Source organism: Furipterus horrens, unplaced genomic scaffold, assembly GCF_987537825.1.
Source record: "Furipterus horrens unplaced genomic scaffold, mFurHor1.1.pri manual_scaffold_2, whole genome shotgun sequence".
In the NCBI taxonomy this organism is placed as follows: Eukaryota; Metazoa; Chordata; class Mammalia; order Chiroptera; family Furipteridae; genus Furipterus; species Furipterus horrens.
Genome location: NW_028327172.1, coordinates 103359493 through 103382165, shown reverse-complemented (window position 1 = coordinate 103382165; position 22673 = coordinate 103359493). Strand labels below are relative to the sequence as shown.

The 22673-nt window shown below is 38.6% G+C and overlaps 1 protein-coding gene across 3 annotated transcripts in view; it reads left to right on the top strand.

Moving 5' to 3' along the window:
• Window positions 1-22673, top strand: part of MAPK10 (mitogen-activated protein kinase 10) — a 335988-nt gene that overhangs the window by 135324 nt on the left and 177991 nt on the right. The window contains exon 3 of one of the 3 annotated variants that reach the window (XM_090266262.1): window positions 14218-14330. The exons of the other annotated variants lie outside the window; for them this stretch is intronic. The gene's annotated coding sequence lies outside the window, so the exon portion shown is untranslated. The remainder of the gene's footprint in view (window positions 1-14217; window positions 14331-22673) is intronic. 3 annotated transcript variants of the gene reach the window in all.

Sequence of the window (22673 nt, the reverse complement as noted above, 5' to 3'; positions counted from 1 at the left end):
TTACCTTGTTTGGGAAGCACTTCATCTACCCTTCCATTCTAAATGATAGCTTTGCTGGGTAGAGTGATCTTGGTTTAGGTCCCTGCTTTCCATCACTTTGATTACTTCTTGCCAGTCCCCTCTTGCCTGCAGTTTTCTTTGAGAAATCAGCCGATAATTTTATGGGAACTCCTTTGTAGGTAACTTTCTTCTTTTCTCTTGCTACTTTCAAGATTTTCTCTTTTTCTTTAACTTTTCGGATTTTAATTATGATGTGTCTTGGTGTGGTCCTCTTTGTGTCCATCTTGTTTGGGACTCTCTATGCTTCCTGGACTTGTATGTCTATTTCCTTCACCAAATTAGGGAAGTTTTCTTTCATTATTTTTTTCAGATATGTTTTTAATTTCTTGCTCTTTCTCTTCTCCTTCCAGCACCCCTATGATTCAAATGTTGGTATGTTTGAAGTTGGCCCACAGGCTCCTTAGCCTATCCTTATTTTTTTGGATTCTTTTTCTTCTTACTGTTTTGATTGAATGTTTTTTTCTTCCTTATGCTCCAAATCATTGTTTTGATTTTTGGGTTCATCCAATCCATTGTTGATTCCCTGTAATTTTTTATTTATTTCACTTAGTATAAACTTCATTTCTGCCTGAGTCTTTTTTATGCTGTTATAGTACTCAATGAGTTCCTGAGCATCCTTATCATCAGTGTTTTGAACTCTACATCTGATAGATTGCTTATTTCCATTTTGTTTAGTTCTTTTTCTGGAGTTTTATTTTGTTTTTTCATTTGAGTCATATTTCTTTGTCTCCTCATTTTTTCAGCCTTCCTGTGTTTGTTTCTATGTATTTGGTAGAGCTGCTTTGACTCCCTATCTGAATAGCATAGCCTGTTGTAGAAAAGTGCACCTGCAAGTTGGATGGGGTGGAGACTTAGGTAATCACCAGGGTAAGGCAACTTGTGTGAACCAGGTTGATGGAATCTCAGATATGCTGCCACCTCTCTGTAGCTCTATGTGTGGGAGGGCTCAGAAAGGAGACAATGGTTGTTGCCTGGCCTTGGAGTTTTGTCTGGGGGAAGCTTTCCTCCAGCACTTGCCCTGATGCCTGATTCTTCAGTTTCTTCCTGTATGCCACTGATTCTCTCTTTAGCTGCTGTCTTGGTGCTGGAACTCAGAGGGATTGCATCTACATAAGTCCTATCCTCTGGGGGTCTCTTTAAAGGAGATGCCTGAGAATCTTGTAATTTCTTCTGCTGCCCCAACCACCACTGGAGTTTATAGCCAGAAGCTATGGGGACTTATCTTCTTGGCACTGGAACCCTGGGCTGGATGGTCTGGTGTGGGGCTGGGATCTTTTGCTACCAAGGTATCCCTCCCAATTTTTATCCACCATACATGGATGTGGGACTGCTTGTTTTGCATCTCCACATCTCTGCATCCCCAAGCATTTCCGCATCTTGACCCCTCTTACCCATCTGGGTAAATGTGACTTCTTTTTTTCCTTGATTGTTGGACTTCCATATAGGTCAATTTTCTGATGATTTTGGGTGATAGTTGTTTTGTGGTTTAGTTGTAATTTTGGGGAGGATGCAAGCCATGTTTACCTACACCTCCATCTTAGCTGGAAGTCTTATACTTATTTAAAGATAAAAAATGGAAAATAATTTTTTCCAAAGCATGATATTATTTTTGATTTTGACAACTGAAAGTTACTTTATAAACATGGTCATCTCTGAAAAGTATATTAACATATAATTTTTAATAACATATAATTGGAAATAGTTGCATTTCTCATCTTTGTGGAGTACAAAATAAGAGTTTAATTTATTTTCATATTTTTAATTAAGCCAATAATTAAAAGCCAGGTGTTTTTCTGTATTTTTAGTGAACCATTAAAAATGTTAACAATTTCCTTCATAACACAGACTATAACAGTTTAGCCTACTATAAATTAGATAGTTTTTACGTACAGAGACAGGTGTTACAGAAAAGAGGGCCAAGATTCTTACAGAGTTTTTTAAGTTATTTCTATGTGATCAAAGCTTGATAAACATTGACTGATGTAACAGAGTTTTATTTTTCAGGTGTAGGCGTAATATATATTCATCTTGATGGCCCTGTGCACATATTGTTGCCATATGGTCTTTTTATAATGGTTACTTTTTTTCATTATAACCAAATTTCAGCTCATTGAAAATATTTTAATGGTGCATAATTGATATATTTGGGAGTATGGGCAGTAGATATGAAGAAATTAAACTTCACATGGATCCTGTAATGTGACTTACTCTTCCCATTGAGATTTAATTAGTATCTTTATGATTAAATTTACCAAAAGGTCAATGGGAAATTGATGAGCAATCTGTAGTTGTCTTATAAACTCATAGTGGGGACTGGAAATTTCAATATATGGAGTTGTTAAATTTTTTATTCTTGCTTTCTACAAAATAAAGTAAATTTAGAGATCTTGTAGAACTATAGTTAAATGTTGCTGTGTTTTGACTATGCATGGTCTTGTTTCTTAATACAATAAACATGGTTGAAACATGTACTTAAACTGCATTCTGTAGTCATTGCTGCTCACGAAGGATTCAAATTAATACATAAAACTATATTGACTGAAATCATACCTTACCTGGGAGTCTGTCATCATTCACTTAACAAACATTTATTGAATGCTTATCATGTTCCTTGTACTGTGTAAGATGCTGAGGATACAAACATGAGTAAGAAGTGTTCCCTTCCTGAAGAAATTCATTGTACAGTGGGTAAAAGATATTTATAATTACAAGGTAAAAGGAGGGATAGAAATATGTATATGGTGTCTTGGAGGTATCCTGGAGTGGCAGTTTTCTGAGTCTGGAGCTGGTAGGAGTTGTCTGACAAGAATTCTAAGATGAATCTATGTCTTAACTCTATATTAAAATATAAAAATAAATATAAAATTAGAAGTATATGGGAGAAGGAATTCAAGTAGTGAAAGTTGCTTGAGAAGAGGGGAAAATGGAAGGAACATGATATTGTGGAACATCATAAGCAATTCAGCGTTGTTAAAACAAAATGTGAGATAAGAACAGGAAGGCAGTCTGGACAGGAAAGAGAGGACAGAGGTAAGGCTGTGGAAGCAGCCAGGGCAGAGCATGTGGGACAAAGAAACTGGATCTTATATAAGATGGGAAAATCCATATCAATATTGTTTTATGGCTTGTTTTTTTTTTTAATTTTTAAATTTTCCTTTGTGATAATGTCATTTTTTGAGAATCTCTGAAGATTTTTAGTTTGGCCATACATACTCCCCATGACTGGTGTAAATATCTTTTTGGACAGACTTTACCTTGTACTTAATTTTGCTGATAGATGAAGAAATATTCTTAAAGACCTGAGAGTAATGCTATGTGTTTTTTTCCAAATAGTTTTTATATTCTGGAAGTAGATATTTATATTTCTTGTCATCCCCAGGAGAACAGATGTGTGGGAAGCAGTATGAGAGGGCCCCCTTCTTATTTCTGGTTCATTGTGGCATTTATTTATTACAACTGACAAGATATTCTCATTGTGTTATTATTGGACATAAAATGTTTTTCAAAAAAGAAAGCAATCCATCAAATCCATTGAAAACATGCTAACAGTAAAGCCAGGTAAATTGGATTTACAATGTCCCAGGAGTATACATTTCTAAAATGCAGGACCTATAACCATTTGAAACGATATTGGTAAATGTTCAAGGACAGCCATATCAGACTTCTAAGAATTTCATTCTCACTGTGGAAATTATCTTAAGTCATACTTGTAATATGGATCACAGAATTCCTCAGTATATCTATCATCCCAACATGGAATAGAAAATTAAATTCCAGGCACATATAATGTTTTTTATTTTCTGAAACTACCTTTGAAATTCTTGAGAAGAAATTAAAGTGATGGCTTCCTCTGGGATTCTGACATTGTTCGGTAGCTCATTCAGAAACTGATTGAAGTTATACACAGTTAACAGTGTTACATTAATATTTTAGAGGGAAATATATTCAAGGTTTGGTGATTTTACTACACTAGCTTGTATCCTATAAAGAAATTTCAAAATAGGCTTAAAACTCTAGAATAATATACTGTAATGACTACTAAACAAATAATTTTTTAACCTGCCTTTAGTTTTTATATTTAATTGCATTTACCTCCATTGTTCTTGGCATCATCTAAGGATTCTAAAATGCACTATGATCTTGAAGTATAACTGTCCACTGAAAGTCTAATAATGTCTGGCTCTAAACAGAGAATAAGCGTTGGATATTTACATTCCCAAGTGATGTATCAGAAGCTTGCCTCAGACTTAGATTCCTTTTTTATAAAATCATGCCTGACGAGCTCACCTTAATGAGAATTAAGTGTGTGAGCACACAATAAAAGCAAGAAATCCCTGTGTAATAAAAAATATTTTTAACAGTTTAAAAATGAAATTTCATATTTGACTTGTGTGATACAAAGCACACTTGCATTACCTGGTATGCTGTCATAATTCAAAGGTTTTTCTTGATTTCTTTTTAGAGAAATGTACTGTTTTTTTTTTTTTAGAGGTTCTGTCTCTAATCTATCTCTTTTGAAATGCATATGCTTCTGTATGTCTGTCTTACCTACATCTTTCTGTACAGTTATATATTTATCAGGATATGTAGATATATATATCCATGGAAATATTTACAGAGAATATGTAGGAAACAAACTTAAAATGAAGCTTATGTCAGTCTGCACAAGAATACAGTGCCTTCTGGAAATTTTTCTTAATTGTTTTAAGTATGAAGAGGTAAATAATATATGTTAATATTTTAATAATTATTCAGTGTAAGAATTATAAAATAGAAATACTAAACTGATAAAGTATGGAACCTGTGCCAAGGTCTCAAAGACCTCTGCCAGGTATGGAGATTCACTAGGAGGATTTGCAGGAGGATTTATTAAAGTGCAAGGATGGAAAGTGCAATCAGCAAAAGGAAAAGACACATGGGGTGAGGTCTGCAGGAAACTATACCCAAGCTTCTGAGAGTCCTGTCCCAGTAGAGTCTCAGACTGCATGCCTAATTCCTCCAGCAACAAATTGTGACGACATGGCTATCAGGGATGTTCGCTAGGGATGCAGTGACCAAGATCTTTATTGGGGGCTAGTCATGTTGTCACCTCTGTTTGGCATGTACTCAAATTTGAATCTCAGAAGGAAAGCAGGTGTTCAGTATAAACTACCTTGTTTGTACACACAATTTTTGGCATTCTTATCAGTTTTGGCAATGGTGGGAACACTCCCCAAATCCAAATTCCCATTAGCCAATGGCCAACTTTCCAAGTAGAAATTTTAAAAGAAAACAGTCTGAGGATGGCCATTAACTCTTTTTTATTCACAAAAAAGAAATATGTTACACTATTTAGAATCTTTCATGGGTATTAAAACTTTTTCACCCTAGGGTATTAATGTACTCTTAGCAGTGAATTTACAAATGAATTGGGAACATTTAGCTACAAGTTTTTTTTTAGGTCAACTACACATCTGCTGTCTATAAATTTTAGATTACTGCAAAATAAAGGAGTTTTATTTTCACTGCAAGAGAGAATTGTATTTAAGATGTTATTTCTCTAAATCTCTTCATTTTGGATAATTATTTAAACTTTCATTTCAGAAGATGAGTTTTTTTTTTCCTTATTTCTCAAATGTGGGAGAAAACACAAACTGAGGTATATGTAATCCTACGTGGTGATTGTGTTCTCCTAAATATTGGGATTAAGGAAAGGGAAGAAATACATGTTTATTATTTATTGATACTGGGTTATTGATATTTGATTTTTAAAGACTCAACCATCTTCAATGCATTCTTTGTACTGACCCAGAGTGATCGCTTTAAAACATAAATCTGATAATGTCAGGTTTACTCTGAAACTCTTCAGCGGTAATGACTGCTCTGACTTTCAGCCTCTTACACTTCTTTATGCTGCCCTGAGACTTTGTTTTTGCATATGTTGGTCCTTCTGCCTGGAATTATCCCCCCCCCCACTTTTTTTTTTTCATCCAGTTTACTTCTACTCATTCTTCAGCTCACAGCTTATATATCACTTCCAGGATTGATCTTATTATAATAGAAAGGCCCTCATAGCGTACTATACTTTTCTTCCCTGGAGCGTGTCACAGTTGAAAATTGACATTTCTTAAAATGGTTTTGATTAATGTCTGTTTTTCCTGTTAGAGTAAAAGCTCTACTGTATCCTTGGTGTGTAGCAGAATTTCAGGCCTGTAGTAAATAATGTTTGTGACATGGAAACTATGGGAAAGTTTTATTTCTTTCTGTCCTGAGATTATCAGAATTGAGGTAGGGATCTACTTTTGCATATACAAGTTTGGGTATTAAAGAATAGCAACTAAGACATAACTAAAAAAAAAAAGTTTTAAAATAAAAACCATGGCATGCTTAAATTATTAATATAGAGGGTGTTGTACTCACCCTGCAGAGGAAAGATTGACAACACCCCCCCAAAATTTTTGTTTCAATATTGAAACTAATAACGTCACACATGCACCAGGACACTATAAAATGCTTATTCCTCACAATGAAGAAAACATGTTAACCATATCTATAATAGCAAAGTACATACCAGTTACTGATTTGATGAAGTCAATAATTTCAATAATATGGTGTGGGGACGTTAATGGGTGAAACTACAATGTGAAGAACGATTCATTGTTCTAAGTTCAAGAAAAGGCCAAATTTGGTTATTAATGATGGAACTATAGCCATTATAATCATTTCCCAAATAGGTCTTACATCAATTCTTGAAAGGGAAGACAGGAGTCCCTTTTTTATCAAGACAATTGCAAGTGCCAAAGACTTAATTTAATTTTAATTTGTAATAAATTAAAATTTAATTTGTAATATTTTGAGTCTTTGGATCAAAGTGCCCATATCTACTATAGGATATTTTAGGGCAATAGATGCCATGACGATGGAAAATTTAGGTAAGGCGATATTTCTAGTGGTTAAGGTGAGGCATAACCACATGTCTCTATTTTATATTTAGTAACTTTATTATGATATAGAAAGTATTTCATTTAGATTTAGTGGGATCCCCTAGTTTAAATGTAATTTGATTCCCAGTATGGGCAGAGATTATGATAATTTGGTAATTGGTGCATTTCAGAAGATATTAAAATTAATTAAGAACCTATATTAGAGGAACAAAAGCTAATCAGTTCTCTTTTATCTTTTTGCTATATAATTTTAAAGTAAAGTTTAGATTTCCAATTGAGTCAAAGTTGGACTTCTCTCTCAATTTTTTTATTTCTACCCCCTGTCTCACTTATTTGTCGTTGTTTTTGTTGCTGTTAAATATACCTCAGTGGGAAGGAATCCATTCTATGCTGCTCATATTAATATCTTAAAAATTAGGGTCCTCTTCTACGTCAATAACTGTTTTATAGGATTTATGGAATCCAGTTGATATTAGGTATGAATTAACCTCTTGGCTGTGTAATGGGTCGGGGAGGTATGGATGTTTTTCTCTATAATCCTAAGAGTAAAGATCTTTGCTGGTGACAGAGGTATAGGCAGCAGCAGCTGCAAAGTCATTTTACTGTGTCCTAGTGAGCCATCTACTTTTAGAAGTGTTACTCAGCATGCCACATAGCAACTGCTTTTCCTCCTCACAATAGACCACCCAGTGGGCCTATACGTTGCACATGATATCGGTCTTTCTCCTGAACACTCTATAGAAATGGCCATTTCCTGGGTGAAATACACACCTTGAACCTAGCATCAGTAACAGATACATGTTGGAATTAGGATATATAATTTAAGGTGAGACACAGATGGGTCCAGGCCAAGACACATGATCCAGGACCACTTTCAGGAGGGGCCCCAATCCATATTTTTTTCCTTAACTGCCAGTTGATGAAACATCTGATATAGGTCCTTTAAATCCATAATAGAAGCTTGTGAAGACTCAGAAAATACAGGACAAAGTAATACAGCTCAAAGCACAAGTTAGCCAGCAGTGAACACAGCTCAAAGGACATGCTCTTCAGCAGACAGCAGAGCCAGTTAGCAAGACAAAGCAATAGAAGAAAGCCTCCCAGCAGTGGTGGTGATTATCTAGACATGCTTGCCACACGGATTGTTATAGTCACCCTGCAGAGGAGAGATGGATCCCCGACTCAAAATTTGCTTCAGATGTCGAGTGATGACACCATACATGCACCAAAAGGGTATATAAAGGCTTATTACTCACATATGATGAGGCTTTCTGGGGTGAGCAAGCAGGTTCCTAAGAAGGTCCAAAAATGGTTGAGAAAGCTGGGAAAGGAGACTGGGTTGGGATTTTATTGTTGTTAGGGGTGGGGCTGGGATGTGGGTTCCTGGGTGCTTGGGTAAGTGACTGAATGTTTTGAATTTCCTGATGTCACCAAAATAGAGGTCATCTGAGCTATCTTACCAGTTTGTTGAGTTCTGGGGCAGAAGGGCATGGGGGAAGGGTAAGCTCTAAAGCTGTCAGCAATCAAACATCAGAAGACGGATTCTCAGACTCTGTACTGCAAGAGGATGGGAAAGAACTGCAAGTATTTTTCTGTGGGACCTATTTTTGTGTTTGAAGTTTGTTTATAGAAAATGTTGGGTTTCTTATTTTTATGTAAACAATCTTTATACTTGTGTTAAAAACTATGCTTGAGATAACCTTTCTTGCTCTCCTTTTTAATCCTCAAATTTTATATTATCTGATATAAAGATTTACTATAATACTGATTTACTAAGTCTATTACTAGTATTGTGGCCTTCAATTACCATTCTATGAGTCCAGTTCAAATTCATGAATTTCATCTGAATTTTATCGTATTGTCACACAGAATTCATCTGGAAAGCATTCAATCAGAATTGGCATGAGCAAATAAGTTTCTCATTTTGGACAGTCATTATAATTTATGACTTATCCATGACCACAAATATGTAAATGGTTCTTAACAAGATTCAATGTAAAACTCAACTAGTAGACCCATTTGTGAGAGCTCTTCTTATAAGAATATTCTCTTTTTCAATTATGTGAATGAGCTTCATCAGCTCAGGCCTTGCAGTTTGAAGTTGTGATTTGGCTTCATTTTCCTAGAACTTGCCTACTGGCATAGATCTTCTACTACACTACATTTAATTTAGTTTTTAAAATACCTCGTACAAAGAAAAAGTAAATTCAAAGAAGGCAGGAATTCTTTTTTTCCTTTTTTCTTTCGTTGGGTTAATTGCTGTATCCTCAGTGCCTAGAACAATACAAGAATAGCTATTGAATAAATACTTGTAATTGAGTTCCTTGAAAAGTATTTTTTATCTCTTGATAATTAAAAATAATTATAATTTTCATAATTATAAGCATAATTTCAGTTTCATAATCTTGGTGTCCTTCAAACAAAGAAATATCATGATGATTGTTTAAATTTAAATATATTATGACAAGTAATTAAAAACAGCAATCCACTAGGAATATTAGAAGGGATAATAGGTGAAGCAATTTGTTAAGCTTATTAGAAGTATACATATTAATTATGTTTATCTGGCACATTTGATTGTAAGTATATAAAAACACCATGTGAGCCCAGTGACAGGATGTATATTATAGTCAGTTTTTAAGAAAACTAGCTATGTAAAATTCTTATTTCAGAATATCTTTTTTCCCTTCAGAGAACTGCACAATCCTGTTTTCTTACAGTTTCTCTTTAGTTTTCATTTTCTTGTCTCACTGGATATATTGTGTAGTGAATAAAAATAAGGACTTGGGATTCACACTACCAGGGGTTAAGTCCTGGTTCTACAAAAATACATGACTTTGGACAAGTAATTTATCCTCCCTGTGACTCAGTTTCCTTATCTATAAAACATGGCTAATAAGAGTATCTATCTCTTAGGGTTATTGTAAAGATTAAATGGGTGATGCACATAAAGCATTTAGCATAACTTCGGGCAGAGAAGATTAGCTTTCAATAGATTTTAACGTTTACTAAATTTTAGTGATGACTGAAATATATCATTATAGTAGCATGTGGTTCATCATGGCTTTCTTCATGCACTTCCATAGCCTCATTTTAAAACATGACTTATTCCTTTATTTCACTGATATAAACTCTTAATTTTCTAATTCTAAATTTTTAAGGAACAATATATAGTTGACCCAGATCACAATTTTGAGCCAGACCACAGAGATTGTAGCTGTCTGTCCTAGGTCATCCCAGGCCAGTCAGCTATGAGGGGGTGGCGTATTGCTCAAAAGGTACAAAACATGGCTGCTTAGACAATGAGGCTGTGGGCCTAAAGACCAACACCTATAGTTCAGTAACACATAAGCAATTACACATATCTACAAATACTCATGTATATGTACCTTTGGTTTTTAAATAATTGTCTGAACCTACAATCAAGTAACAAGTAATATCAATGAAACCATTCTAATACATTGAAATTATCTATGATTAGTCAATGACATAAAATCTATTTATATAATTGGTTTACTTAAAAATTGTGTCTATTTATGTGTTTTCCCCTACATTTGGGAATACTTAATTCATATGACTTTTAAAGAATTTCAAAATTGAAATAACATTTATACTAGTAGAGCTTATTTAAAACTTAATTGGAATACATTTTGTTTCACAAAACTAATTCATTGTCATTTATGGACAGATTTTAACAAATAAAAGAGAAAAATTAAAGAAAAATTAAATGTGGCTTAAAATAGAGGCTGGGAATGTTTGATATGCTTTGGCAAGTCAGGCTAATGTTGGGTCTATGATGAAATGCATTTCTAGGACAATTTTACAGTTTGCACTTTGTAGCTGAACATTTTCATATATTTGTAGATTACTCTAACATCCCTTAGTACCAAGACAATCTACTTTATATTGAACTTAAAATCTTCTCAGAACAGGTAAAGAATATCCTTCCTTGTGTTTTTCTATATTTATCTGGATAACATAATATTAACTAAGTTTAAAAAAAATTCTCATCGAAAGATATGTTTATTGATTTGAGAGAGAGAGAGAGAAAAGAGAGAGAAGGAGAGAGACAGAGACAGAGACAGAGACATCAATTGGTTGCCTCCCATATGTACCCTGACAAGGGATTAAATCTGCAAGCTAGGTATGTGCCCTGACTGAAATTGAACCCACAGCCTTTCAGTGTATGGAATCACACTGCAATGAACTGAGCCGCCCAACCAGGGCAACTTAAATTTTTTACTCCAGATAGCTATATGTGAAAAAAATAAACTAGAAGTCTTTAATTTCGGATGTTATGATAATGACAGAATCTGTTGAGAATGCCAAACGATTGCATAATAAAAGAGTAATGGGTTCTGGTAGTAATCTCCAGTTTCTCCTTTAACTGTTGAGGTGAAAAGTTTCTGTATTGGTTCTAACTGGAGCTTGTCTAGATACCACGTGGTTTTGTTTTGTACAATCTCTGCTCTGCAAAGATCTCTCTTTCTCTCTCTCTCTGTGCTGTTATTTTATTAAGTATAAAGGAATTTAGTAAAAGAACATTAGGTAATTTGTAGATCTGGTTAACTTGAGAATCAGCCAAGAACTAAAGGTGATGAGGCATAGGCAAGAGCCTAAAGGAAGGAATGATTCTGGATGCTGGTGCCTGAGGTGCCTGCTACCACTGCCCGCTCCTGTTACCAACTGCTTCTAAGCCACAATTTCCACCTGATAGAGCAACATCCATATCAGGTTCTTATTTGTAATACTTAACTTATCTGAATGGACATGGTTAAGGCAATTCTTGATATTTCTCCCACTGAGTTACTCCGAAGGACTTACTCATGTTGTTGAATTTGGAGTGCTATATTAAGCACAAAAACTTTGGCAAGTCATTTTGGCTAAATTCCTGCATTAATCTTTTCTACCCTTTGTTTTCAACTTGGCTCGTGAACATAGTTCAGGTAAAGTTAATATCTACAAAGTCTTAAAACTTATCTGTAATAAATCAAATCCTTTTTGAGAAACTATAATAGTGTCTCATTATCCTCATTTTGCAAAAATTAAGGGCAGTGTGTAGTCATCAATGTTCTACATCATGAGTTGTCACTAAATATTCAGTGTAGACTCTTCTGTAGTTGTTGCTAAAATATTAGTCTACATTTTAAGCAATATATTTGTTATTAATTATATATTACTTTCTTAGAGAAAATGCTGTTTTCTTTCAACAAACTGCATTTCAAAAAGAAACATAAGAATTGATCATAACAATATGAAGCACTTACTCTATGCCCTGCACTAAGCTATCTTTTGAATTAATTCCTACATCTGATCCTTAGCTGTTTCATCCTTCAGCTGCAGGAAATGAGAATCTGTTTATAGACTGGGATGAAGGTCCTCTTGCTTTCATACTTAATCATTACCTGAGGACTAATATCCCTCAACCTTTCAATGTTTTTCTTCAACACTTATATTCCATAACAGTAGCCTTCCAATTCCATAGTACTTTTAAAAAATTAAATAAACATTTTATTTTAGAATAGTTTTAAATTTACAGAAAAATTGCAGAGCTAATACAGAGAATTCCTGTACTATATTATTGACTTCGATTACCCTATTGTTAGCACCCTACATCAGCAAGATACATTTGTCATGTTTAGACATCATTTCTCCCTAGCTTTTTCTTGTCGGTGACTAGTTTCTTAGGTTTTTGTTTTTTTTTTCCCTCAGTGCTTGATATTTTTGAGGCATAATCGTCAGTTATTTTTGCAGAATGACCTTCAGTTAGGGTTTGTCTAATGCTTCTTCATGGTTAGACAGGGATCATAGGTTTTGGGGAGAAGACCACAAAGCTGAAGTGCCATCCTCATTGCATCATATAGTGTTCATGTAATCAACATGACTCATCACTGACAAGTCAACCTTGATCAACTCTTTGAGGTAGTGTTGGCCAGGTTTCTCCACTGTAAAGCTATTTTTTCCCTCCCTCTCCTTTTATACTCTTTCAATATAGGTCATCAACGGATCTCACCCTGGGGAGTAGGAGGGATAAGATGGCGGGGTAGAAGTTAAATTTCACCTCCTAGAGGGAGGAATATCAACATCAATTATTTGGAAACTTTTTGTAGAGATTTCTCATCCCCCCTTTATTTGTTTATTTATTTAATAACTTATTTATATCAATGTAGACTCATGAATACTTATTTTACAGTTTGGTTATAATCCAATACTCCATAATTTATTTTGTTGCTTAAATTGTTCCACGTTCGGCCATTGGGAACTATTTGAGGTTGGCTCTTGCATCCCTTTGGCATGCTCTTATCCAAAGTATGTTTAATTATGACATCCCTTCACTCTCTCAAGTGTCTGAGATATCGCACATGCTGGTGTGTTCCATCTCAGGTCACCACCGATCAGAGTTATAACAACTGTTTCACTACTGCGTTCTAGGCCTTATTGCTAGTAATGTGATTGGCCCTACCAGACAGGTTATCCAGATTCAAATCTCATCTTAAAGTCTGCTTCCCAGAACTATTTTTAGGTTGGATCTGCTGGGAAAGATGTTCTTAGCCAGAGAGGGACGCCTTCGTGAATGCTTTTCGGAAAACTGCCAGGAGGTGGGGAAAGCAGCATGGGCACAAGATGAAGCTAAATAAACCATAATGTTGTTGCAAGAGAGGCTTCTGCTGATCCCAAGGGTAGCTGTGAAGTTGGAATGACCCTACAGAGATGTCTTTAGTTAAGACGAAAAATATGTATGTGTTGGGGGGTTGGGGTGGGGACTTTGTACCCTGCATTCATTGGGGAAGGGGTGTAACTTTGGGCAGGGAAGCTCCCTTTAGCAATGGGCCATTCTTAAGAAGAGGCTCAGCTGTGTGCTCTCTGCAGGCAAAACTCCCAGCAGCTGGAGAAATGAAGCTCAGTCCTAAAGGGAGAATCTGGGCAGCGCATCACAGCACCCACCACAAATAAAAAATATGCCTGTTTTGTTATTTGTAAATATACTTGCTTACTGTAATTTCTCTACTGCCTTGTTTGCTAAGATAAATTAGCAAAGTAGCCATCCTGCATTTCCAACTATTTCTATCAAGAGACTGACCTGTAAAAGCTGGTGGACACACACTGAATGGCATTTTCTGGAAGCAATTTCTCAGGATTTACATGTCTACACTCCTGTTTAGTTTGATTTCAATCTGATACCAAATCTTAATTTTGCCTCTCTAGCTTCAGACTGGATTTTGTTCATTTCTAGACTTTTCTTGGAGTTTGAACGGTGGCTGTTGCAGCCAATCAGCACTTCCTAATTCCCTTCTACTCAGTGAACGCTGTTCCTGCTAGGCCAGTTGGAGTAGCTATCAAGTCAAGGTAAGAGAGAAGTTTCCTAAACATATTTGCTGGAGAGGAAAGAGATAAAAACAAAAAACAAAAAACCAAGAAAAACCCTAATTCTTGAGCATACTCAAACCATTCCTTCAAAAGTCCCTTATGTTGTAAGACAATTAAGACATAAATGAATCTCCTGAACATATTTAATGGTTATAAAGCTTAGGGATTGGAACAGAAAGATAAAATAAACAAAAAATAGACATTTGCTCTGATCCAAATGCTAAAATGCTAGAGAGAAATGACATAACAAATATATTAGGCTACATATGTCATTAGAAGAAGCCTGAAATATTATATTATTGTACTTATTTGTTAAAAAGCACTTGTACAATTTTGAATTTGCTTTTCTAACAAATGGAGTTCAATATATGTATATCCTCCAAATACCAACCAGTTAATTATATAATAGGTATATATAAAAAGAGAAGAGAAAATATTCCTCTGTTATTTTTTATATGTTAATACTAAATGGAACTTAAGGAAGACTCATGACTTTGCTGCTCCTTCTTTCCAACCTCCACCTAGTCTACTTATCAAAATGTTATTCCGTTGTCTATATCTCTCATATTTTTGTGTTTTCCCTCTCTTTATAATTCTGATAAATGCCTGTGACTCTCTTTCCAGTTCATTAGCACAACTGTTTGCATTTAACTGATTTGACATATTAGGATTTTAATTAATTAATTAATTTTTTATTTTATAATAATTTTTTAGGTTTTTCAATTACAGTTGTCCCATTTTACCCCCATTGCTCTCCCCCACCCAGCCCACCCCTTTCCCACAATCATATTCCTCCCCGTTGTCCATGTCCATGAGTCGTTTATACACATTCCTTGACTAAACCCTTCCCTTACTTATCCCCCTTCTCTCCCTCCCCGCTCCCCCCTAATGATTGCTGTTCTGCTCCTTGTCCTATTTAGTTCGTTTATGTTGTTCTTTAGATTCCTATAATCATATGGTATTTTTCTTTCTTTGCCTGGCTTATTTCACTACGCATAATTCTCTCTAGTTCCATCCATGTTGTCGCAAATAGCAGGAGTTCCTTCTTTCTCTCTCCTGCATAGTATTCCATTGTGTAAATGTACCACCGTTTTTTGATCCACTCATCTACAGATGGGCACTTAGGCTGTTTCCAGCACTTAGCTATTGTAAACAGTGCTGCTATGAACATAGGGGTGCGTAAGTTCTTTTGAATTAGGGTTTTAGGATTTTTCGGGTATAATCCTAACAGTGGAATCGCTGGTTCAAAAGGCAGTTCAATTTTTAGTTTTTTGAGGTAATTCCATACTGTTTTTCATTGTGGCTGCACCAGTCTGCATTCCCACCAACAGTGCAATAGGGTTCCCGTTTCTCCACATCCTCACCAGCACTTGTTGTTTGTTGATTTGTTGATGATGGTCATTCTGACAGGTGTAAGGTGGTATCTCATTGTGGTTTTCATTTGCATCTCTCTGATGGCTAATGATGTTGAGCAATTTTTCATGTGTCTATGGACCTTCTGTATGTCCTCTTTGGAGAAGTGTTTGTTCAGGTCCTTTGCCCATTTTTTAATTGGGTTGTTTGTTTTCTTGAATCAGAGAAGGAAAACTCTGACTCCAAAAAACCTCCGCTGCCTTGCGGCATACCTCTTCGGGGGAAAGGCTAAGGGAGTAAACCCCGACAGAAAATCCGGAGCCGGAGTCCCTAAGGCGGTTTGACGTTGTAGTCAACACCAGCAACTCCTGCGGCGCACCTGAAGCCAAGCTGTATTGACTCTGTCTTTCCCCTTGGGTCCTTCAGCTGCGAAGAGAGGGGGGATCTGCTGCATGGGCAACAGCTGGCCCTCCATATCACCCTGCCCAGGCTTTGTAGCTTCACTGGAGAGGACACTCCAGCGTCATCGCAAGATGTCGACTCAACACGGGAGGAGACAGTTACCGGTTATAAGCTCATCCGATTGGCGAAGGAAACGAGCGCCAGGGGTCTCCTCTGACGGTGGGAGAGGTCATCGCACCTCACTGGACAGCTACCGCCTGCCTCAACCTGGGCAGCCCCCAGCCAATTAGGTGCCGTCTCGCCATGGCTCGCCTGCCCCACTGGGTGCGTGGGGATCAGAGAGGCGTCTCTTGAAAAGTGGGCCACAAAACACTCGCACCAGGCAATTCCAAGCAAACAACAAGAAAGGACCCTCCAGCTCTTCGCCTCGCTAGCTGGAACATCAGGACCATGTGTCCCGGACTTACTGCAGACCTTCCGTGGATCAATGATGCCAGGAAAACTGCCGTCATCGACAGGGAACTGGCACGACTAAACGTCGACATTGTGGCTCTACAGGAGACCCGGTTGGCCGACAACGGAACTATCAGAGAAACCAACTACACCTTCTACTGGCAAGGGAAGTCTCCGGACCAACCAAGACAGCACAGTGTTGGGTTCGCTGTGAAGAACACGCTTGTTAACTCCATAGAGCCACCCACAGGAGGCACAGAGAGATTACTTACCCTCCGATTGTCAACAACTTTCGGCCCAGTCAGCATTCTTAGCGCGTATGCCCCAACCCTCTGCGCCACCACTGAAGAGAAAGAACAGTTCTACCATGCACTGGACGAAGTGTTATCCAAGATCCGCAGAAGTAACGCTCTTTATCTCCTTGGAGACTTCAACGCAAGAGTAGGAGCCGACCACATGGCCTGGCCCACCTGCCTCGGAAACTTTGGGAGAGGAAAGATCAATGAGAATGGTCAGCGACTGCTTGAGCTTTTGTGCCACCACGGCCTGTGCGTGACAAACACATTCTTCAAGTGCAAAGAGATCCACCAGGTGTCATGGAGGCACCCCCGCTCCTGCCACTGGCACCAGCTTGACCTCGTCATCACCAGAAGAACGGATATTGGCAGCACCCTCCTCACCCGCAGCTACCACAGTGCAGACTGCGACACGGACCATGCCCTCGTGGTAAGCAAGGTGCGCATAATGCTGAAGAGGTTGCACCACTCCAAGATGAAGGGTCGCCCATGCATCAACACCAGTTGTGCCAGCAACCCAGTTAAGACCCAGCAATTCATCAACAGGATGGAAGATGCACTCGGCGAGGGAATGGCGGCAGATGACATTATCGAATCCAATTGGCCACATCTCCGCGACGCCATATACAACTCCGCCATTATTGCTTACGGGAAGAAAGAGCTGAAGAACGCTGACTGGTACGAGGCTCACTGGGAAGAAATGGAACCCGTGATCGAGGCTAAGAGGAAGGCCCTACTGGCTTACAAGGCCACGCCCACTCCCAGTACACTTCAAGCTCTACGGGCTGCCAGGAACAAAGTCCAGAAGACCGCCCGCCACTGTGCCAACACCTATTGGCTAAACCTGTGCAGAAGCATCCAGAAAGCCGCCGATATAGGCAATGCACGAGGAATGTATGAGGGTATCAAGAAGGCAACAGGCCCAATCCCCTCCAAGATCGCCCCCCTTAAGTCCAAGACAGGTGAGGTCATCACTGACCAGGAACAGCAAATGCGGTGGTGAACCGAGCACTACCTCGAGCTGTACGCGACAAGGAACACCGTAACAGACACTGCTCTTAACGCCATCCCAGACCTATCAGTCATGGAGGAGCTAGACACCCCACCTACTGTGGCAGAGCTCAGCAAAGCCATCGACCGCCTCGCTTGCGGGAAAGCACCAGGAAGCGACGGAATCCCTCCAGAAATCCTAAAGAGCGGGAAACCAGTCCTGCTACAGCCGCTCCACCATCTACTCTGTCTCTGCTGGAAGGAGGGTTACATCCCCCAGGATATGAGAGACGCCAACATTATCACCATGTACAAGAACAAAGGAGACCGCAGCGACGGCAACAACTACCGGGGCATCTCTCTCCTCAGCGTCGTCGGCAAAGTATTCGCCCGGGTCGCTCTTGCCCGCCTGCAGACCCTTGCGGCTTCAGAGCTGGCCGATCAACAGTGGACATGATCTTCTCCCTACGCCAGCTGCAGGAGAAGTGTCACGAGCAGCATAAACCACTCTACCTCGCCTTTATCGACCTCACGAAGGCGTTTGATCTGGTCAGTCGAAGCGGACTCTTCAGCTTGCTACGGAAGATTGGCTGTCCACCACATCTGCTTGCTGTGGTCATGTCCTTTCACGACAACATGCACAGCACGGTGTCCTACAACGGCGCAACCTCTGAGGCCTTCCCAGTCAGCAGCGGAGTAAAGCAGGGCTGCGTCCTTGCGCCTACGCTGTTCGGAAGCTTCTTCTCCATGCTCCTCCAATACGCCTTTAAGGACTGCAGCGAGGGTGTCTTCATTCACACCAGATCCGATGGCAAGCTCTACAACCTGGCCCGTCTACGAGCCAAGACCAAAGTCAAAGAGGTGCTCATCCGTGAGATGCTCTTCGCCGACAACGCAGCCTTGACATCACACTCCGAAGAGGGACTCCAGCAGCTAGTCACTTGCCTTTCCCACGCATGCAAGGAGTTCGGACTAGCCATCAGCCTGACGAAGACGAATGTTATGGCTCAAGGCATGGGGACTCCCCCATGCATCACCATCGACGGATACACCCTGGAGGTTGTCAACGACTTCACTTACCTCGGGTCCACCATCTCGAGCTCTCTGTCAGTTGACTTGGAGGTCAACCGGAGAATCGCCAGGGCAGCCACAGTTATGGCCAAACTGAACCGGCGAGTGTGGAACAATTCCAGCCTCACTGAGAAAACCAGACTGCGCATCTACCAAGCCTGCGTACTCAGCACTCTCCTCTATGGCAGCGAGACGTGGACCACCTACGCAAGGCACGAAAGGAAACTCAACAGCTTCCACATGAGGTGCCTGCGACACGTCCTGCATGTCGCCTGGCAGGATAAGGTCCCCAACACCGAGGTGCTGAAGCGAGACAACATGAGCAGTTTGCATGCAGTTCTTAGTGAGAGATGCCTCAGGTGGCTCGGCCATGTCAAAAGAATGGATGCAGGCCGTATTCCCAAAGACCTCCTCTACGGCGAGCTAGCAGAAGGCCAGAGGATGACAGGGCGCCCAAAACTGCGGTTCAAAGACATCTGCAAAAAGGATATGACACAATGCTCCATCAATCTCAACACATGGGAAGTTCAAGCAGACGACCGCCTAGCCTGGAGGCTCGCGGTCAGGCAAGGTACGTCACGCGCAGAGGCTGCGCGCAATGAGGAGGCGGTCCAGAAAAGATCGAGGCGGAAGCAGCGTCAACAGCAGCAACAACAGCCATCTGCCTTCACCTGTAACAAGTGCGGCAGGGATTGTCACTCCCGAGTCGGACTGCACAGCCATTCTCGGCGGTGCAGATAGACTCTCAAGAAGCTACGCCATCGTCTCTCGAGACAGACAGCTGCCGATGTTTGTTTTCTTGATGTTGAGTCATATAAGCTCTTTATATATTTTGGAGATCAGTCCCCAGTCTGTGATATCATTGGCAAATATGTTTTCCCATATGGTTGGTTTCCTTTTCATCTTGCTGATGTTTTCTTTTGCTGAGCAGAAACTCTTTAGTTTGATGTAGTCCCAATTGTTTATTTTTTACTTTACTTCTCTTGCCTTAGGAGATATATCTGTGAAGATATTGTTATGTGGGATATCTGAAATTTTCCTGCCTATTTTTTCCTCTAGGACTTTTATAGTGTCACGGCTTACATTTAAGTCTTTGATTCATCTTGAGTTTATCCCCGTGTGTGGTGTAAGTTGGTGGTCTAGTTTCATTTTTTTGCAGGTCCCTGTCTAGTTCTCCCCGCACCATTTGTTAAAGAGGCTCTTCTCACTCCATTTTATGTTCCTTCCTCCTTTATCAAATACTAGTTGACCATAGAGGCCTAGGTTTATTTCTGGGCTCTCTATTCTGTTCCATTGATCTATATGTCTGTTCTTAAGCCAGTACCAGACTGTTTTGATTACAGTGGCTTTGTAGTATTGTTTGATATCTGGTGTTGTGATTCCTCCTGATGTGTTCTTCTATCTCAAGGTTGCTTTTGTTATTCTTTTCTGGTTTCATATGAATTTTTGGAGTATTTTTTCTAGGTCTGTGAAATATGTCATTGGTATTTTAATAGGGATTGCATTTAATCTGTAAATTGCTTTGGGTAGTATGGCCATTTTGATGATGTTGATTCTTCCCATACAAAGACATGGTATTTGCTTCCATTTATTTGTATCTTCCTTAATTTCTTTCTTCAATGTTATGTAATTTTCAGAGTACAGGTCTTTTATCTCTTTGTTTAAGTTTGTTCCTAGGTACTTTATTTTTCTTGTTGCTATAGTAAATGATATTTTCTTTTTTGTCTCTGTCTCTGCTATTTTATTGTTGGTGTACAGAAATGCTTTAGATTTCTGTATATTTATTTGTACCCTATTTTGCCAAATTCACTTATTATATTGAGTAGTCTTTTAGTGGAGTTTATAAGGTTTTCTATGTATACTATCATGTCATCTGCATATAATGATAGTTTTACTTCTTCTTTCCCAATTTGGATGCCTTTTATTTCTTTGTCTTGTCTGATTGTTGTGACCTGGACTTCCAACACTATGTTGAATAGGAGTGGAGAGAGTAGACAGTCTTGTCTTGTTCCTGATCTCAGAGAGAATGCTTTCAGTTTTTGTCCATTGAGTATGATGTTGGCCTCAGGCTTCACATATATAGCCTTAATTATGTTAAGGTATGTTCCCTCTATTCCCATTTTGCTGAGAGTTTTCATCATAAATGGGTGTTGTACTTTATCAAATGCTTTTTCTGCGTCTATTGATATGATCATGTGGTTTTTGTCTTTCATTCTGTTAAGGTGATGCATTATATTTATTGATTTGCGAATATTAAACCATCCCTGCATCCCTGGGATGATTCCCACTTGATCATGGTATATGATCTCCTTGATGTATTGCTGGATCCTGTTTGCCAGTATTTCGTTGAGGATTTTAGCATCTATGTTCATCAGTGATATTGGTCTGTAGTTTTCTTTCTTTGTTGTCTTTTGATCTGGTTTTGGAATTAGGGTAATACTGGCTTCATAGGAAGAGTTTGGGATTTTTCTCTCTTCTTGGATTTTTTGGAATAGTTTGAGGAGGGTAGGAGTTAGTTCTTCCCTAAATGTTTTGTAAAATTTGCCTGTGAAGCCATCCGGTCCAGGGCTTTTGTATGCAGGGAGTTTTTTTTATTACTGTTTCAATTTCCTTCTTTGTTATTGGTCTGTTGAGACTTTCTACTTCTTCTTGATTCAGTTTTGGAAGGTTATATGTTTCTAGAAATTTGTCCATTTCTTCTAGGTTGTCAAATTTCTTGCCATACAGTTGTTTGTAGTAATTTCTTACAATCGTTTGTATTTCTGTGGGATCAGTCATGATTTCTCCTCTTTCCTTTCTGATTTTGTTTATTTGGGTCTTCTATCTCTTTTTCTTGATTAGCCTGGCCAGAGGCTTGTCGGTTTTGTTTATTTTTTCAAAGAACCAGCTTCCAGTTCTGTTCATCTTTTGAATTGTTTGTTTGGTCTCTATGTCATTTAATTCTGCTTTGACCTTGATGATTTCGTTACTTCTTCTTGCCCTAGGCTTTGTTTGTTGTTGTTCTAGTTCTTGTAGCTGTTGGGTTATATTTTTTATTTGAGATTCTTCTATCCTTTTCAGATAGGCCTGTATTGCTATGAACTTCCCTCTTAGGACTGCTTTTGCTGTGTCCCATAGGTTTTGGGCTGTTGTGTGTTCATTATCATTTGTTTCTAGAAATTTCTTGATTTCTTCTTTGATGTCATTGTTAACCCATTCATTGTTTAATAGCATGTTATTCATTCTCCATGAGTTTGGGTGTCTGATTTTTTTCTCTGAGGTTGATTTTTAGTTTCAAGGCATTTTGGTCTGAAAAGATGCTTGATATGATTTCAATTTTCTTGAATTTCTTGAGGCTTGTTTTGTGTCCTATCATGTGGTCTATCTTTGAAAATGTCCCATGTGCATTTGAAAAGAATGTCTATTTTGCTTCTTTGGGGTGAAAAGTTCTATATATATCAGTTAAGTCCATGTGGTTTTGTGTGTTGTTCAATGCCTGTATATCCTTGGTGTTTCTTTGCTTCGAAGATCTGTCTATTGTTGGTAATGGAGTGTTAAAGTCCCCTACTATGAGTGTTTTGTTGTTAATATCCTTCTTTTTTTTTTTCAGATTTAATGTGTTTTATTGATTAAAATATTACATTTGTGCCAATTTCCCTTCCCTCTGCTCCCCTCCACCCGGTGGCCCCCCTCCCTCCAGTTGTCCCCCCCTTTTAGATTATGTCCATTAGTTGTGCATACAGTTCCTCCCAACCTCTCTCCGTCTATTCCATTCCCT